This window comes from Macaca mulatta, chromosome 1 (assembly GCF_049350105.2).
Source record: "Macaca mulatta isolate MMU2019108-1 chromosome 1, T2T-MMU8v2.0, whole genome shotgun sequence".
In the NCBI taxonomy this organism is placed as follows: Eukaryota; Metazoa; Chordata; class Mammalia; order Primates; family Cercopithecidae; genus Macaca; species Macaca mulatta.
The window spans coordinates 165632683-165651284 of record NC_133406.1 but is presented as its reverse complement, the minus strand read 5'-3'; positions in this window follow the sequence as shown (position 1 = coordinate 165651284).

Here is an 18602-nt window from a genome sequence, read left to right as displayed (position 1 = left end):
TCCTCCAATGACATCTGAGAATTGTGGGACTTACAAGTCGAGATTTGGGTAGGGACACCGCCAAACCATATCATTCCACCCCTGACTCCTCCCAAATCTCATGTCCTCATATTTCAAAAGCAATTATGCCTTCCCAACAGTCCCCCAAAGTCTTAACTCATTTCAGCATTAACTCAAGTGTCCACAGTATAGTCTCATCTGAGACAAGGCAAGTCCCTTCTGCCTATGAGCCTGTAAAATCAAAAGTAAGTTAGTTACTTCCTAGATACAATGGGGGTATAGGCATTGGGTAAATACAGCCATTTCAAATGTGAGAAATTGGTCAAAACAAAAGAGCTACAGACCCCATGCAAGTTCGAAATCCAGCGGGGTAGTCAAATCTTAAAGCTCCAAAATGATCTCCTCAGAATCCATGCCTCACATGTCGGTCACTCTGAAGCAAGGGATAGGTTCCCATGGTCTTGGGCAGCACCACACATGTGGCTTTGCAGGGTATAGCCTCCCTCTGGCTGCTTTCACAGGCTGGTGTTGAGTGTCTGTGGCTTTTCTAGGCACATGGTGCAAACTGTTGATGGATCTACCATTCTGAGGTCTGGAGGACAGTGGCCCTCTTCTCACAGCTCCACTGGGTGTTGCCCCAGTAGGGACTCTGTGTGGGGGCTCTGACCCCACATTTTCCTTTTACACTGCCCCATCGGAGGTTCCCCACGAGAGCCCCACTACTGCATCAGAATTCTGCCTAGACATCCAGGTGTTTCCATACATCCTCTGAAATCTAGGCGGAGGTTCTCAAACTCAATTCTTGTCTTCTGTGCACCTGCAGGCTAAACACTGCATGGAAGCCTCCAAGCTTTGGCACTTTCAACTTCTGAAGCCACAGCCCAAGCTGTAACTTGGCCTTTTTGAGTCACGATTGGAGCAGCTGGGATGTGGGGCACCAAGGCCCTAGATTGCACCCAGCATGGAGACCTGGGACCAGCTATGAAACCACTTTTTCCTCCCAGACCTCCAGGCCTGTGATTGGAGGGGCTGCTGTGAAGACCTCTGGCATGTCCTGGAGACATTTTCCCCATTGTCTTGGGGATTAACATTTGACTCCTCATTGCTTGTGCAAATTTCTGCAGCCAGCTTGAAGTTTTCCTAAAATTTTCCCTCAGAATTCTTCAGAATTTTTCTTCAGAAATTTTTCTTTTCTATTACATTGTCAGGCTACAAATTTTCTGAACTTTTATGCTCTGTTTCCCATTTAAAACTGAATGCTTTTAACAGTATCAAAGTCGTCTCTTGAATGCTTTGCTGCTTAGAAATTTCTTCCACCAGATACCCCAAATCATCTCTCTCGAGTTCAACATTCCACAGATCCCTAGGGCAGGGGCAAAATGCCATCAGTCTCTTTGCTAAAACATAACAAGAGTCACCTTTGCTCTAGTTCCCAACAAGTTCCTCATCTCTATCTGAGACCACCTTAGCCTGGATTTCATAGTCTGTATCATTATCAGCATTTTGATCAATGCCATTCAACAAGTCTCTAGGAAATTCCAAATTTTCCCACATTGTCCTGTCTTCTCCTGAGCCCTCCAAATTGTTCCAACCTCTGTCTGTTACCCAGTTCCAAAGTTGCTTCCACATTTTTGGCTATCTTTTCAGCCATGCCCCACTCTACTGGTACCAATTTACTGTATTAGTCTGTTTTCACACTGCTGATAAAGACATACTTGAGACTGGGAAGAAAAAGAGGTTTAATGGACTTACAGTTCCACATGACCGGGGAGGCCTCACAATCATAGCGGAAGGCAAGGAGAAGCAAGTAATGTCTTACATGGATGGCAGCAGGCAAACAGAGAGCTTGTACACAGAAACTCCCATTTTTAAAATCATCACATCTTGTGAGACGCATTCATCATCACAAGAACTGCACAGAAAAGACCCACCTCCATAACTGAATCATCTCTACCAATCTCTACCAGGTTAATCCCACAACACATGGCAACTGTAGGAGTCACAATTCAAAATAAGATTTGGGTGGGGATATAGCCAAACCATATCATGGGGTCAAATGCTAGTTCTGCTTTTTAGATCTTGGAGGAATCATCACACTGCTTTCCACAATGGTTCAACTAATTTCCACTCCAACCAACAGTGTATTAGTGTTCCCTTTTCTCTGCAACCTCGCCAGCATCTGCTATTTTTAGACTCTTTAATGATAGCAATTCTGACTGGTGTGAAATGGTATCCTTTGTGGTTTTGATTTGCACTTCTCTAATGATTGGTGATACTGGTTTTTTATTCATGTTTGTTGGCTGCATGTATGCTTTCTTTTGAGATATGTCTGTTGATGTCCTTTGCCCACTTTTTAATGGGGTTGTTTGCTTTTTTCTTGTAAATTTGTTTAAGTTTCTTATAGATGCTGGATATCAATCCTTTGTCAGATGCATAGTTTGCAAACATTTTCTCCCATTCTGTAAGATGCTTGCTTATTCTCCTTTTTAAATTTTTTTATTATAATTTAAGTTCTAGAGTATATGTGCACAATATGCAGGTTTGATACATAGGTATACATGTGCCATATTGGTTTGCTGCACCCATCAACTTGTCATTTACATTAGGTATTTCTCCTAATGCTATCCCTCCCTTAGCCCCCACCCCCACAACAGGCCCCAGTGTGTGATGTTCCCCGCCCTGTGTCCAAGTGATCCCATTGTTCAATTCCCACGTATGAGTGAGAACATGTGGTGCTGGGTTTTCTGTCCTTCTGATAGTTTGCTAAGAATGATGGTTTCCAGCTTCATCAATGTCCCTGCAAATGACATGAACTCATCCTTCTTGATGGCTGCACAGTATTCCATGGTGTATATGTGCCACATTTTCTTAATCCAGTCTATCATTGATGGACATTTGGGTTGGTTCCAAGTCTTTGCTATTGTGAATAGTGCCACAATCAACATACGTGTGCATGTGTCTTTATAGCAGCATGATTTATAATCCTTTGGGAATATACCCAGTAATGGGATGGCTGGATCAAATGGTAATTCTAGTTCTAGATCCCTGAGGAATCGCCACACTGTCTTCCACAATGGCTGAACTAATTTACACTCTCACCAACAGTGCCAAAATGTTCCTATTTCTCCACATCCTCTTCAGCATCTGTTGTTTCCTGACTTTTTAATGATTGCCATTCTAACTGGTGTGAAATGGTATCTCATTGTGGTTTTGATTTGCAAAAACTTAAAAAAACAGAATGCTCCTTCTCCGCCAAAATACTGCAACACCTCTTTAGCAAGGGCTCAAACTGGGCTGAGGCTGATTGCTGAATGACAATAGTAGGCTTCAGAAGGTGGGTAATAACAAATTTCACTGAGCTAAAGTAGTATGTTGTAACTAAATGCAAAGAAGCTAAGAATCATGATAAAGAAATACAGGAAGTGACAGCCAAAATAGTCAGTTTAGAGAGGAACATAACCAACCTGTTAGAGCTGAAAAACAAGCTGCAAGAACCTCACAATGCAATTACAATTTACTAAATAGACCAAGTGGAGGAAAGAATCTCAGAGCTTGAAGACCATCTTTCTGAAATAAGATAGGCAGACAAGAATAGAGAAAAAAGAATGAAAAGTAAAGAACAAAATCTCTTGAGAAATATGGGATTATGTAAAGAGACCAAACCTACGACTGACTGGGGTACCTGAAAGAGACGGGGAGAATGGAGCCAAGTTGGAAAACATGCTTCAGGATATCATCCTGGAGAACTTCCCCAACCTGGCAAGACAGGCCAACATTCAAATTCAGGGAATGCAGAGAACTCCAGCAAGATACTCCATGGGAAGATCAACCCAGAGACACATAATCAACAAATTCTCCAAGGTAAAATGAAAGAAAAAATGTTAAAGGCAGCCAGAGAGAAAGGCCAGGTCACCTACAAATGGAAGCTCATCAGACTCGCAATGAACCTCTCAGTGGAAACACTACAAGCCAGAAGAGATTGGGGAACAATATTCAAGATTCTTAAAGAAAATAATTTTCAAACTAGAATTTCATATCTGACCAAACTAAGCTTCATAAGCAAAGGCAAAATAAGATCCCTTTTCAGACAAGTCAATGCTGAGAGAATTTGTCACCACCAAACCTGCCTTGCAAGAGTTCCTGAAGGAAGCACTAAATATGGAAAGAAAAACACTATTACTAGCCACTACAAAACAAAACTGTTACTAGCCACTACAAAAATACACTGAAGTAAATGGACAAGTAACACTATGAAGCAACCACATAAAGTCTGCAAAATAACCTGCTAGCATTATGACAGAATCAAATCCACACATAACAATACTAATAACAATACTAACCTCAAATGTAAAAATCTAGACATAGGTAGACCTTACACCTTTCACAAAAACTAACTCACAGATCTAAATGTAAAGTGCAAAACTATAAAACTACTAGAAGATAACCTGGGAGAAAACCTAGATGACCTTGGGTTTGGTAACAACTTTTAAAACAGTACCAAAGGTATAATCCATAAAAGAAATAGTTCATACACTAGACATATCATCAAATTAAAATATTCCCCTCTGTGAAGACACCCTGAATGAGAATACAAGCAACAGACAGGAAGAAAATATATGGAAAACACATATCTGATAAAGGACTGGTATCCAAACTATACAAATAATTCATTAAACTCATCAATAAGAAAACAAACAACTCAGTTAAAAAATGACTAAAGATCTGAACAGACACCTCACCAAAGAAGACATAAAGATGGCAAATAAGTATATGGGAGATGCTCAACATCACATGTCGTTACAGAATTGCAAATTAAAACAATGACATACCACCATAATCTTACTATAATGGCCTGTCCGTCTGGGAGCGGTGGCTCACACCTATAATCCCAGCACTTTGGGAGGCCAAGGTGGGCAGATCACAACGTCAAGAGATCAAGACCACCCTAGCCAACATGGTGAAACCCCATCTCTACAAAAAACACAAAAATTAGCTGGATGTGATGGCGCGCACCTGTAGTCCCAGCTACTTAGGGGACTGAGGCAGGAGAAATGCTTGATCCTGGGAGGCAGAAGTTGCAGTCAGCTGAGATCGTACCATTGCACTCCAGCCTAGCGACAGAGCAAGACTCCATTTCAAAAAAAAAGAATGGCCTACCCAAAACCCTAACAATACCAAATGCTGTCAAGGATACGGAGCAACAGAAACGCTCATTCACTGCTGGTAGGACTGCAAAATGGTACAACCAATTTGAAAGACAGTTTAACAGTTGTATTTTGTTTTCTGGGATTTAAAAATTGTGTTTGTTTGTTTTGTTTTTTTACAAAACATAACATACTACTTTACCATACAGTCCAGTAATTGTACTTCTTGGTATTTACTCAAATGAGTTAAAAATTTATGTCCACCCGAAGCCTGCACACAGATGGTTGTTGCAGCTTTATTCATAAATACCAAAACTTGGAAGCAAACAAAATGTCCTTCAATAGGTGAATGTGTAACAAACTATATAAACAAACATGCATACAATAGAACATTGCACAGTGATAAAAATAAATGAGTTACCAGTCCATGAAAAGATATGGATGACACTTACTGCTTATTACTAAGTGAAAAAAAAGCCAATCTGAAAAGGTCACACACACAGTATGATTCTAACTCTATGACATTCTGGAAAAGGCAAAACAATGACTATAATAAAAAGATTAGTGGTTTCCAGGAGTTATGAGGAGTGGGGGCAGGGAAAATGAATGAGGCAGAACACGGGGGATTTTTATAGCCATAAAAGTACTTTTTTTGATACTTTGGTGGAGGATACATGTCATTATGCATTTGTCCAAGCTCATAGAATGTACAATACCAAAAGTGCCCTGAAGCAAACTATGGACTCTGTATAATAATGTTTTATCAATTGAAACAAATGTATTACTCTGGTGTAGGATGTTGTTTGTTGGGGGGTCTGTGCATGTGTGGAGGCAGAGGATATGTAGGAACTTTGCACTTTCTGCTCAATTATGCTGTGAACCTAAAACTGCTCTAAAAAATAAAGTCTGTATTTTAAAAGGTACAAAATCCCGAGGACAAATAGAACAGAAAAAGACAAAATTTTGAAAGATGGGCAAAAAAAGTGAAATGAATGGAAACTGACTTATCAAGGCAGAGGTAGTTGAAACCTAACTGCCTAAAGAGAGAAACATCAATGAAAAACAACGAATTTGTTCTGCTATACTGTAGAAAGTTTCAGGAATTTAAGGTAGTTGAAACCCAACTGCCTAGAGAGAAACCAATGAAAAACAACAAATTTGTTCTGCTATACTCTAGGAAGGTTCAGGAATCTAAGGTACCAGGCATCTGTGAAGGCTGGGGGGAAGGGAAGGTGAGTACAAGACGAATGATTTTTTTTAGTCTAAAAAGTAAACATTTAGAGTTTGGATGCCCTTCCACAACCTACACTGCCAGTAAATTACACTCCTTCCCGCCAAGAGAAAACATGACATTGCTGTAGATAGCGATGACTCAGAGGCTCTGGTCTTGAGGACACAAGAAAGACATGCAATCCAGGATACAGAAAATCTAAAACAAAAGTGAAAGGGAACATCCAGGATAATGATAAAGAAAGATATCAAGACAACTACTATATATAATAGATTTAGAAAGCAATCTGTCATGTTGGATCATGAAAAAGGTGAATTGATGAAGGAAGTTTCTAAGGGAGTAAAGTAGAACTTATCAATTACCTATGAGGATTGACAGTAATAAAAGGAGCTTTAGAATTTAGATAGAAAGCTTGGGGCTGAATAAACAAAAAACAAGCACATAGAAAACTAAGCAAAAGTCAACACACAAGATAGTTAAATCTAGAAAAAACAGTAAGTAGATTAAAAATAATAATATAACAGACTGTTACAGGATCAATGAAAGTCAAATGTGTGTGATCCTAGTAATATGAATAATATGAGCACTAAATTATTTAACCAAAACAAAACAAAAACATAGGAGAATGAAGGCAGGAAAAGTTTGAACAGAAAGAATAAGAAAGCTAAAGCCTTGTGTTCCATAGTAAAAATCAATACATAATTTCTAACATTGAAAAATCAAGAATTCACAGTGTAGCATGTCATTTGGATAGTTTTTAATGTCATTCCTGAAAAAGAAACTCCCCAAATATAAAATACAAAAGAAAAATCAGCAAAATATAGCCTCCGAGGAATAGAAAATTGGGGAGCAAAAGATGCTGTAGACAGAGGCTGCCATTTTTTCATCATAAGCCAGCTAGGCTTATATCCCACTTTTCTCAGGAATGTTAGTTTTATGCTTGTTTTTCTACTGTTCTATCCAGTTAGCAACCACCTTTTATTTTCAGAAATGCATGACAAATTAAATGTACAACCCAATTATAAGATTAGTAGTTATTTTACTTCTAAATTATGCAAATGTATTACTGTATTAAAAGTCTTTTTAAATTAAAGTGGGGCTCTGAAGTCAAAATAAAGTATTTATTTGTGCCTTTTAATACTTTATGATTTGCAGCTCTGTGCCTCCATTTTTTTTTAATCTACAAAATAAGGATTATAACAGTTTTCATCCCACAGGTTTGTTATGATTAAATAGACCATTTTGCACAATGTTGTACACTTAATAGGTACTTAATAAATATAAATTATTATTGTATGAAATGCACAAGGCTATGACTCAAACATTTTCTCTAAAACTCATGTTGTAATTCAATTGCCAATGTAATGGTATTGGGAGGTGTGGCCTTTAAGAAGTGATTAGGGCATGAGGACTCTGCCCTCATAAATGGATTAATGCCATTACTGTAGGAGAGAACTCCTAATGAAAGGATACATTTGGCCCCCATTAGCTCTCTGTCTATCACACTCACTTGCCCTTCTGCTTCTGCCATGGGATGATCCTAGCTAGATACCAGAACCTGTAAGTTCCGGGACTTACAGCCTCCAAAACTGTGAGCCAAAGAAATCTCTTTTTTCTTTGTAAATTATCCAGCCTGTGGTTTTCTGTTATAGCAGGAGAAAATGGACCAAGACATCCACTAAATTTGAATTTATTCAGAATGAAACAATCTTCTCATTCATAATAATCACATAATCTGTAATACTATTGGAAATAAGTGACAAGTTTAAAGGTACATTTCTTTTCTCTTAAACCTATAAAACATATTGAATAGGCTGTCTGCATGATGACTTGAAGAAGGAAAGACCAAATTTGGAACTTTTGATTACGAGGTAAAGATCCAGTAAAACTAAACTCATTTAGTTCATTCAGATTTTTTTCAATCTTCAGACACTAGAAAAATAAATGTCTCATGTTTTCACACCTGATGTTCCCTATATATTTGTCTATTAATCTTTACTTTCTGCACAATGACCATGTATAATCACAGATTGCTAGCTCCTGCCTCCTAGCTGTGATGGCAAGACTTTCTTAGTCATTACACTCTATGCGATTCTGGGAATACAGCATTGTGAAGGATCTATAGTCTGTGGATTAGTCAGATATGTGGGCAACCTAAACAAGCTGCATCTAAATGTACTAGATCAACATTATTTCAAAAGACTCCTATCAAGAATTAGCACTATTTTACAGGTCAAATACAGAATAAGTAGGTAATTTTTGTAGCATCCAGTAGAGTACTTTTAAAACAATATAACATGCTTATGGTTGTTATTTCAATAAATTGATTAAATTAGATATGATAATTAATTAGGCAGCTCCTGTGTTTTAAACTTTATGTTCTAATTTTTTATGCTCCAACTTTCCGAATTTTATTCATTTGAAGTCTCACTTTCTTCATGGTCTTTTGCAAGAACTCTAGTCTATACAATCTCTCTTCCTTGATCTTAACTACTATTTTGACAATTTTAAAAAATTTGGTCTTCAATTCTTATTATTATTTTATTTTATTTTATTTTAGACAGAATTTCACTCTGTCGCCCAGGCTGGAGTGCAGTGGCATTATCTTAGCTCACTGCAACCTCCGCCTCCCCGGTTCAAGCGATTCTCCTGCCTCAGCCTCTTGAGTAGCTGGGATTACAGGCACGCGCCACCATGCCCAGCTAATTCTTGTATTTTCAGTAGATACAGCGTTTCACCACGTTGGTCAGGCTGGTCTCAAACTCCTGACCTCGTGATCCACCCGCCTTGGGCACCCAAAGTGCTGGGATTACAGGCATGAGCCGCCGCGCCTGGCCCCTTCCATTATTTTTTAAAAGACTTATGTATATAGGTCTCACAAAATTATAATCTATAGCAGGAACCTTGATTCATAGCATAACCATAAAATAACAACTTTATTTTTACTTTTAAATGAATGTTATTCTCTTCCAAGTTGTCACTTGGTATTCAGGCACCGTTCAAAACTACTGCCATTTTAAATACTATGAAGCTTATAGTACATTCTCCTTTGTAACCTGTTACAATGAATTTTCTTCCTTTGAAGATGAAATTTATTTTGCAAAACAATCAGTAATTATTTCTCACCAAATCTAGTACCAAGGTAAATGAGTAAACAAGGGTAGTATTCAGGCTGTTTTGTAGTTCAAATAGTTCTGAATATAATTCCTGAAAGAGCAGTTCCTCAAATTTTTTAATGTAGTAACTTTCAGCCTCCTACTCTTTTGTCATTGTTATAGATTATACTTATTTTTATACATAATTTTAGAAATGTTTGTTTTTTAGTCTCATATCTCCCTCCTACATGTCTCCTTTGCACTAAGTAAAATGAAGACACATGATAGGCACTTAACCAATGTCTATAATACTGAAACCTCTCTGCCTTTCTTTCTGTAGGAGGCAACCAGTAATCAGAAAGAAACATAATAAAAACCACCTGGACAATTCCAACCAACTCAGCATCTCTGGATTGAAATTAGTGGTTCAATTTCCATCAAAAATTGTTTTTTTGTTGTTTGTTTCTCTTCTTCCATTTTTAGAACCAAAGACACCAATTCTGATACCTAGTTTTAAATAAAATTCTAGACAGGTCTGGGTTTCAAGTTCCAGAAGAATAAGATAGAGCTGCTGGAATATTATGCCGAGATTCTCGTGGCCTTCCCTCTTACAATAAATACATCCACTGCTGGGCTTGGCAAAGTGACAAAAATAGCTGTCTCACTGAGGGACTGCAGGGGAGGTAAAATCTGTCCTGGCACAGGCTCTCAGGCTGACTCCTTCTGCCAAGGACTCCGATCATTTTGACATATTGGTCTTGCTAGACTGACAGGAAAAGGCAAGAAAGCGGGTGAAAGGAGAGCATAGTTCAGCTCACTGACCCTTGGGTGGAGCTTTGCTTCCAGCTGTCCCCAAATTTTGCAATTTTGTAACCTTTTTCACTCTTGCCCTGAAGATTCCTATGGGAATGGTGGAGTTCCAAAACCATAGCCCTACAAATGGGAAGGGACATTACCAGTTCAAATAACCCAGAAGGGAGGAAGAGAAACAAGCAGAAAAATATGAAACACATTTAAAAAGAAGAAAGATGAGGAAAGATAGAAAACGATACATGAAATACAGGAAACAGAAAGAAAATTTTTAAAAAGGAATGCAAAAAGAAATAAAAAAGCAGAAATAAAAAGAAATTGAAAAGGAAAAATGGGAAGATGTCACAAGAACCTTTGCTGTGTGGTATATTGACAGGGGAAATGGAGAATCAAGGGTCCTAATGCCTGTAAAGTACATACTACTAGGAAAAATGCTTAAAAAAAAAAAAAAAAAAAAGCTCCTTTTTTTTCTTAGGTGTAAAATGGGCAAAATAAGTTGACTTATAATATTGAAAACTTTACTTGCTGAGTAAGCATGCTATATTAAATCCATTAACAGAGTGACTTGGCGGGAAATTTTGCCTGAGTAAACCCTATGTCATCAAGATAAACAATTAACTTACATTATTCTCAAGTTTTGCTGATAGGCTCTAACCCTATTTCCACCACTTTAAATTATGTTTATATTCGCGTTATATAGTATTCTTGCCACTTTATATCTGACCTCACTGTCTGCTGTTTACTTGATACAATTCATTCCACTTAATGAGAGATTGATCTTGCTGAAACATTCTCTAAACATACGAAGTCTTTTGTCAAAATCCCTAAGTGTGGCTCCAGATCAAGTTCAACATTTCATCCTGACATTCAAGAAATTCCAGGATTGAATCCCAACGTACTTAATAGTCACAGTAACCAACCCCTACTTTCACATCTGTCCTAAGCAGCCTTGCTGGTTGAACCTTTACAAATCTTTTCTATCTCTGTCCAAATGTCAGGACTATATACAATTTTCACTTGTCAACTGAAAGTGTTACTTGTGCTCCAAACAATTAAATTAATTTTAAAATATACAGCTTTAAAAATGGAAGAGAATAAATAGGGCCCTGTAAACATAATGATAAATGTGTAAACACAGATTTAAAAACAACAACAACAAAAAAAAAACAACAGTGCATGCAAGACAGAAACAACAGCAGCCACCACCAGAGCTGCAGGAACAGAAGAGATTCAGAGAGGTGCTGGTTCTGTGGGAAGACAAGTTTTTATTCATGCATTCAGTCATTCAACAAATATGTATTGAGCAACAACCAGATGTTAGATAGATGAGGCTAAAAAAATGAAGACAATTCTTGCTTACAAAAGTATACTAATCAATGTTTGGGGAAATTAAAGTGGTACATAATGGCTGGAATATGATATCCAAGGGAAGCAGTAGATAATAAACCCACACAAAAGCATGTGCTGCAATTTGAAGGCTTTTAATATCATGCAAAGGAGTTTAGATTTTACTCTCTAGGTGTTAAGGAAAAACTAAAATTTTAAGCAGAAAAGGAATAAGATTCAAGTAATTAGAAGTGGAATGTAAAAAAGTAAAACTTCCAAAGTTCAAACTTATTGGTGTGTGGGACCTTTCACCAAGGTATGAAATTCTGGAGAAAGACCAAGTTTCAGGAAAGACAATGAGTAAGTTTAATTTTCTATACACTATGTTTACATGCCTTTGTGACAACCAAATGGAAAGGGCTTATAATGAAGTCGATGGTGTAGGAATCTATAAATGCTTATGTGATATAAAAGAACATGGGAGTTAAAGGGAATCAGAAAATTAAGATACTGAGGATGAAAACTAGGATAGAGGCCGGGCACGGTGGCTCATGCCTGTAACCCTATCACTTTGGGTGGCTGAGATGGATCATTTGAGGTCAGGAGTTCGAGACCAACCTGGCCAACATAGTGAAACCCTGTCTCTACCAAAAAAATATGAAAATTATCCGGGTGTGGTGGTTCCTGCCTGTAGTCCCAGTTACTTGGAAAGCCAAGGTGGGAGGATTGCTTGAACCTGGGAGGCAGAGGTTGCAGTGAGCTGAGTTTGCACCACTTCACTCCAGTCTGGGCAACAGAGTGGGACACTGTCTCAAGCAAAACAAACAAACAAAAAGGGATAGAAACTTAGAAACTGACCTGTCTGCAGCAGAGTCACAGTTCTTATTAAAATGAAACAAAACAAGAACCAGAATTCAATAGAATACATTGAATAGATAGAGCTGAATGGGAAAATTAATATAGGATATTGGGTGAAGAACTCTCAATGATAAGGAACAAACACCCCTAATTCCCCCACCAAACTATACTAACACCAGGGATTCTAACTGACAACAACCACCAATACCAACATTATCAGTACTATCAATGTCTCAGAAACACAACCTTGCAAGTACTGGAAAATTATTGCCACTGCTGCCCTTCCCACCTGCATCAGCAAAAAATGGAAGCTCCATTTATAGCATCCCACTCAAGATCCCAAGTGCAAGAGAAATTTTGAATTTGAGTTCTTACATATCTTTTGAAAAACAGAGACAAGAAGGAGACCAAAGTAAACAACAGAATAAATAGATCAAAGAGGAAAACAGATTGGAACTCTGACTTATTCATTAATGACTAGAGAGATTTTTAACTCTATGAAGAGAAATTGACACATATAATAATAATAACATAATAAAATATATTGTTAGTTTAGCAGTTATTACATGCCAAGCACTGTATGCACTACCTCTAAACTTTGTAATAACCCTGTATGGCAGATATTACTATCATCATATTACACATGATAAACCTGGAGGCAGAGATGTGAAATGAGCAATGTCACAGAGTAGCAAGTGGCTAAGCCAAGGGTTTGAGTACAAGTAAGTATCTTTTATAAAATTCAATAATTTATTTTTAAATTTACATACAATAATTGTACATATTCATGGGTTATATAGTAATGTTTTGATACATGTAATTGTAGTGTTCAGATCATGGTAATTAGCATATCCATCATCTCACACATTTATTATTTCCTTGTGTTAGAAATATTCAATACCTCATTCTAGCGATTTGAAACTATATATTATTTTTAACTACAGTTACCCTACTGTGGAACACCAGAACTTATTCCTCTTATCTAGTTGTTATTTTGTATCCTTTAACAAATCTCTCCCTATGCCACCCCTTCCTACTCTCCCTCCTGGACTCTATTATCTTTTGTTCAACTTTTTACTTCTGATATCAACTTCTGAAAACTTTTCATGAGTGAAAGTAAGTGGCATTTAACTTTCTGTGCCTGGTTTATTTCATTAACATAATCTCCTCCAGTTCCATCCATGTTGCCACAAATGAGACTCCATTCCATTTGATGGCTGAATAGTCATTTCATTGTGCAAATATACCACATTTTGCTTATCCATTCATCTCTTGTGGACACCGAGGCTGGTTCCATGTCTTGGCTATTGTGAATAGGGCTGCAATGAACATGGGGCTAAAGATTTTTCTTCATGGCTGTGCGCAGTGGCTCACACCTGTAATCCCAGCATTTTGGGAGACAGAAGCGGGCAGGCCACGAGGTTAAGAGTTTGAGACTATCCTGGACAACATGGTGAAACCCTGTCTCTACTGAAAATACAAAAATTAGCTGAGCGTGGTGGTGCACGCCTGTACCCCCAGCTCCTTGGGAAGCTGAGGCAGGAGATTCGCTAGAACCAGGGAGACGGAGGTTGCAGTGAGCTGAGGTTGTGCCACTGTACTCTAGCCTGGGTGACAGAGTGAGACTCTGTCTCCAAAAAATAAAATAAAATAAAATAAAGGTTTCTCTTCAATCTCTTCAATATACTGATTTCCTTTCCCTTGGATAAATGCCAAGCAGTGAGATCATTGGATCACATGGTAGCTGTATGTGTAGTTTTTTGAGGATCTTTTGTACTGTTCTCCAGAGTGGCTGTACCAGTTTACACTCCCACCAACAGTGCATAAAATTTCCCTTTTCTCCACATCCTCACCAGCATTTGTTTTTGTTTGTTTGTTTGTTTGTTTTTGCCATTTGGATAACAGACACCCTAACTGGGGTGAGATAATACCCTGTTGTTGTTTCAATTCTCATTTCCCTGATTAGTGATGTTGAGCAGTTTTTCATATATTTGTTGGCCATTTGTATGTCTTCTTTTGAGAAATATCTATTTTGATCATTTTCCCATTTTTTATTCAAAATTTTTTTTGCTGTTGAGATGTTTGCTTTCCTTGTATATTCTGGATATTAATTTCCTGTCAGATGAGTGGTTTTCAAATATTTTCTCCCATTCTGTAGGTTGTCTTTTCACACTATTGATTGTTTCTTTTGCTGTCCAGAAGATTTTTAGTTTGATACAATCCCATTTGGTAATTTTACTTTTGTTGCCTGTGTTTTGAGGTTTTATTCATAAAATATTTTCTCAGACCAAAGTCCTAAAGCATTTCTCCTATGTTTTCTTGTAGTAGTTTTATACTTTCAGGTTTTATTTTAGGTCTTTAATCTATTTTGAGTTGACTTTGTGTAGGGTGAAAGGTGAGGATCTTGTTTCATTCTTCTGCTTATGGATATCCAGTTTTCTCAGCACCATTTATTAGAGTCTCTCCTTTCCTCAATGAGTGCTCTAGGTGCCTTTGTCAAAAATCAGTTGGCTGTAGATACGTGGATTAATTTCTAGGTTCTCTGTTCCGTTGCATTGGTCTATGTGTCTGCTTTTATGCAAGTACCATGCTGTTTTGGTTATTATAGTTTTGTGGTATATTTTGAAGTCAGTTAGTGTGATATCTCCAGCTTTGTATTATTTACTCAGGATTGCTTTGGCTTTTTAAGGTATTTTGTGGTTCCATACAAATTTAAAAAAAAAAAATTTTTCTATTTCTGTGAAGAATGTCATTGGTATTTTTACAGAGATTGCATTGAATCTGTAGATTGCTTTGGGTACTATGGTCTAACTCTTTATCTTCTCCATGCTCTTCTGTAAAAGTGCCACCAACATGGAATATATGTAATTAGGTAAACATTTCTATATGAATAATGTAGTAAAATTTATTTATGCTTTAACTATATATTTTAAGTTTTTCTTGAATAATTGCTTTGATTTTAAAATTTTCATCAATGACATCTGTTCCAGGTTATAGAAATGTGTAAGCCCAGATGAATGCTAATGAACAAGAGGTCAAGAAATGTTTCCAGTCAGAGTTGGCCACAGAGTAGGGAAGGTTACACAGGTAACTTTAGCCATGGAGATCAAGAGATTCCATTTGGCCTCAGAAAGACCATGGAGGTTCATCCTTCTGAGAATGGAAAGATTAGATCAGGCCAATCCATGGTTATATTATTCTACAACAAAGATGACTTTTCCTGACCAAAGAAGGCCTTGCTGATGAAACATAATAAAAATAGTGCTGCCATTTTTAAAACTTCCAGTAAGTTCATCATCAGGGCATATTCTTATGTCATGAATTTCCATTAGTTTTTCTGACAGAGTTAAAACATATACTTCTGTGTTCTGGCTGAAATATTCTTTCAAGAAAGTTATAAAAGCTCCTGATAGTAAACCCACATGTCAGAGAATATGCAGGTGGCAAGTAAATTTCTTTGTTTTGCTGCACTTAAATTTCTCTTTCTAATCACCCTTGAAGATATCAATAATGGGAACTTATTTCTGTATAATGTGTGTGGTATAAATGATTCTGTTCTCATAAACAATGCTTTATTATCAAAATGAAAGTATACTAGAGTAATATATTTAAAATGTAAGTTGGATCATGTGACTCCCCTGATTAAATCCCTTCAAAGGCTTTCCATTACTTTTATAGGAAAACCTAAAGTCCTTGCCATGTTGAAAAAGGCCCTGAATGATCTGGTTTGTGCTTACCTCCCTAACCTCTCTGGTATCACTCTCCCTCTGGAATGCTATGTTTTGGCTATCTAGTTCTCCCTCTCTCTCTTTAAAAAAACAAAGAAAAAAGAAAAAAGGACAAGTTCTTGCTCTATCACCCATGCTGGAGTGCTGTGGCGGGATCATGACAGTTCACTGCAGCCTTGAACTCCTGGGCTCAAGTGATCCTTCACCCTTTGCCTTTCACATATCTGGGATTACGGGTACATGCCACCATGTCTGGCTAATTTTTTAATGTTTTATAGCAACAGTGTCTACCATGTAGCCCAGGTTTATTTTGAACTTCTGGCCTCAAGCCATCCTCTTGCCTCAGCCTTCTGAATGGCCAGAATTACAGGTGTGAGCCACTGCACCAGACCCTTATGTCTCCTTTTGAGTTCTCAAATGCACCAGGTCCTTACCCACTCAAAGCCTTTATGCATATTGTACCTCCGCTTGGAGTGCTCTTTTCCAGTTCTCTGCAGAGCTGCCTGTTTCTTGGCCTTGGGTCTCATCTCAAATGTTCTCTGTTCAAAAAGGCCTTCCCTCATTACTATGCCTAATGGCCTACTTCCTACCTTATCACAAAGGCATTTCTATAACAACACCTAGGATATTTCTCTTTCAGCACCTATCACAATAGATTTGTGTGTTTGCTTGTTTATCATCTGCCTCATTCACTATAATATTGATCCATGAGCAGTAGATAACACCTGTAATCCCAGTGCTTTTGGGGGTTGGGGTAGAAGGATCAATTGAGGCCAGGAATTCCAGACCAGCCTGGGCAACACAGCAAAATTCGGTCTCTACAAAAAAAATTTAAAATTAGCTGGGTGTGGTTAGACATGCCTGTAGTCTTAGCTATTTGGGAAGCTGAAGTGGGAAGATTACTTGAGCCCAGAAGACAGAGTCTGCAGTGAGTTATGATGGTGTCACTGTACTCCAGCCTGGGCAACAGAGAGACTCTGTCTCTAAAATATATTAAAAGAGAGATCCATGAAGGCAGTGATATCATCCATCTGTACTGTTGTATACTGTTTTGTTTGGTTTGTTTGTTGTTTTGTTGAGACACAGTCTCCTTAGGTCGCCTAGGCTGGAGTACAGTGGCGCAATCTTAGCTCATTGCAACCTCTGCCTCCCAGGTTCAAGCAATTCTCCTGCTTCAGCCTCATGAGTAGCTGGTATTACAGGTGCACACCACCATGCCTGGCTAATTTTTGTATTTTTAGTAGAAACAGGGTTTCACCATATAGACCAGGCTGATCTTGAACTTCTGACTTCAGGTGATCATCCCACTTTGGCCTCTCAAAGTGCTAGGATTACAGGTATGAGCCACCAGGCCCGGCCTGTGTGCACAGTAGCTGGCAGACAGTAGTCACTGAATAAACCTTTACCAATAGAATGAATGGAGCAGTGGAAAAATGGAGTCAGCATGGCCTGTGCCCTCTACCCTACCTCATAGTTTTCTAGGTTTTTATTCCATGTCACATCTTGTTTTCCTGGGTCACATATAATAAGTGTTCCTGTAGTTCTTGACTAGTTTTTTGGACTCTGCTTCTCTAATAAACAGGAAAATCCTGTTTTACTAGTTTGATTCCTTTTTCTTTAAAGCTTTTACCTCAAGAGCTACTGAATCACTTTGCCACCCTCCACTGTCTAGAGAATGCGAAGTTTAATCTATGTTCTACCCTTTATGCAAGCTAGCATCTAAAACACTCTGTGATGCAACTATTTGTTACTGCTATGTAGCTGCTATTTGCCATTGGCAGGGCCATCAGATTTCCCCAACTCCCAGTTTCACTTGTAGCCCTGGTGCCAGAAATATGTCTCAGGAGTGCTGAGAAATAATTTTAGAGGTCTGGGAAAGCAAAAGATTTAGAAGTACCTTGTTCATGTTTTCTGAATAAATTTGTTCATTGGGACATGAAACTATCAAACAATAATGCAAAATGGGGTTTTATTCATATTGGTGAGGATTTTTTCAAATAGCTGGGCAAGAAACACCTTTTCCATATATCTCACTCCCTTAAAAATTAACTGCTGAGCACATAATACCAACCGTGAACATCCCCATCAAGTAATTATAGCTTTAAAAATAACAATACCTCAAATGTAATAAAGAACCCAAACTAAACTCTATGGAGCAGAGACATTGACTAGTGTTTGAGCATTCATTCTTGTCCATATATTTAGAGGTACACGGTGTCATTGTTTTTGATGTAGTATAAACCTCATTTTCTAAATACTGTATTTATTTAGAAATACATTATTTCTAATAATGTATTAGATATAATACATTATTTTATTATATCTAATAATGTATTAGAATGTATGAACTACATAGTTGTACTTCAACTTGGAGGGATAAATTGCATTTGGTAAATAATAGTTTTGTGCA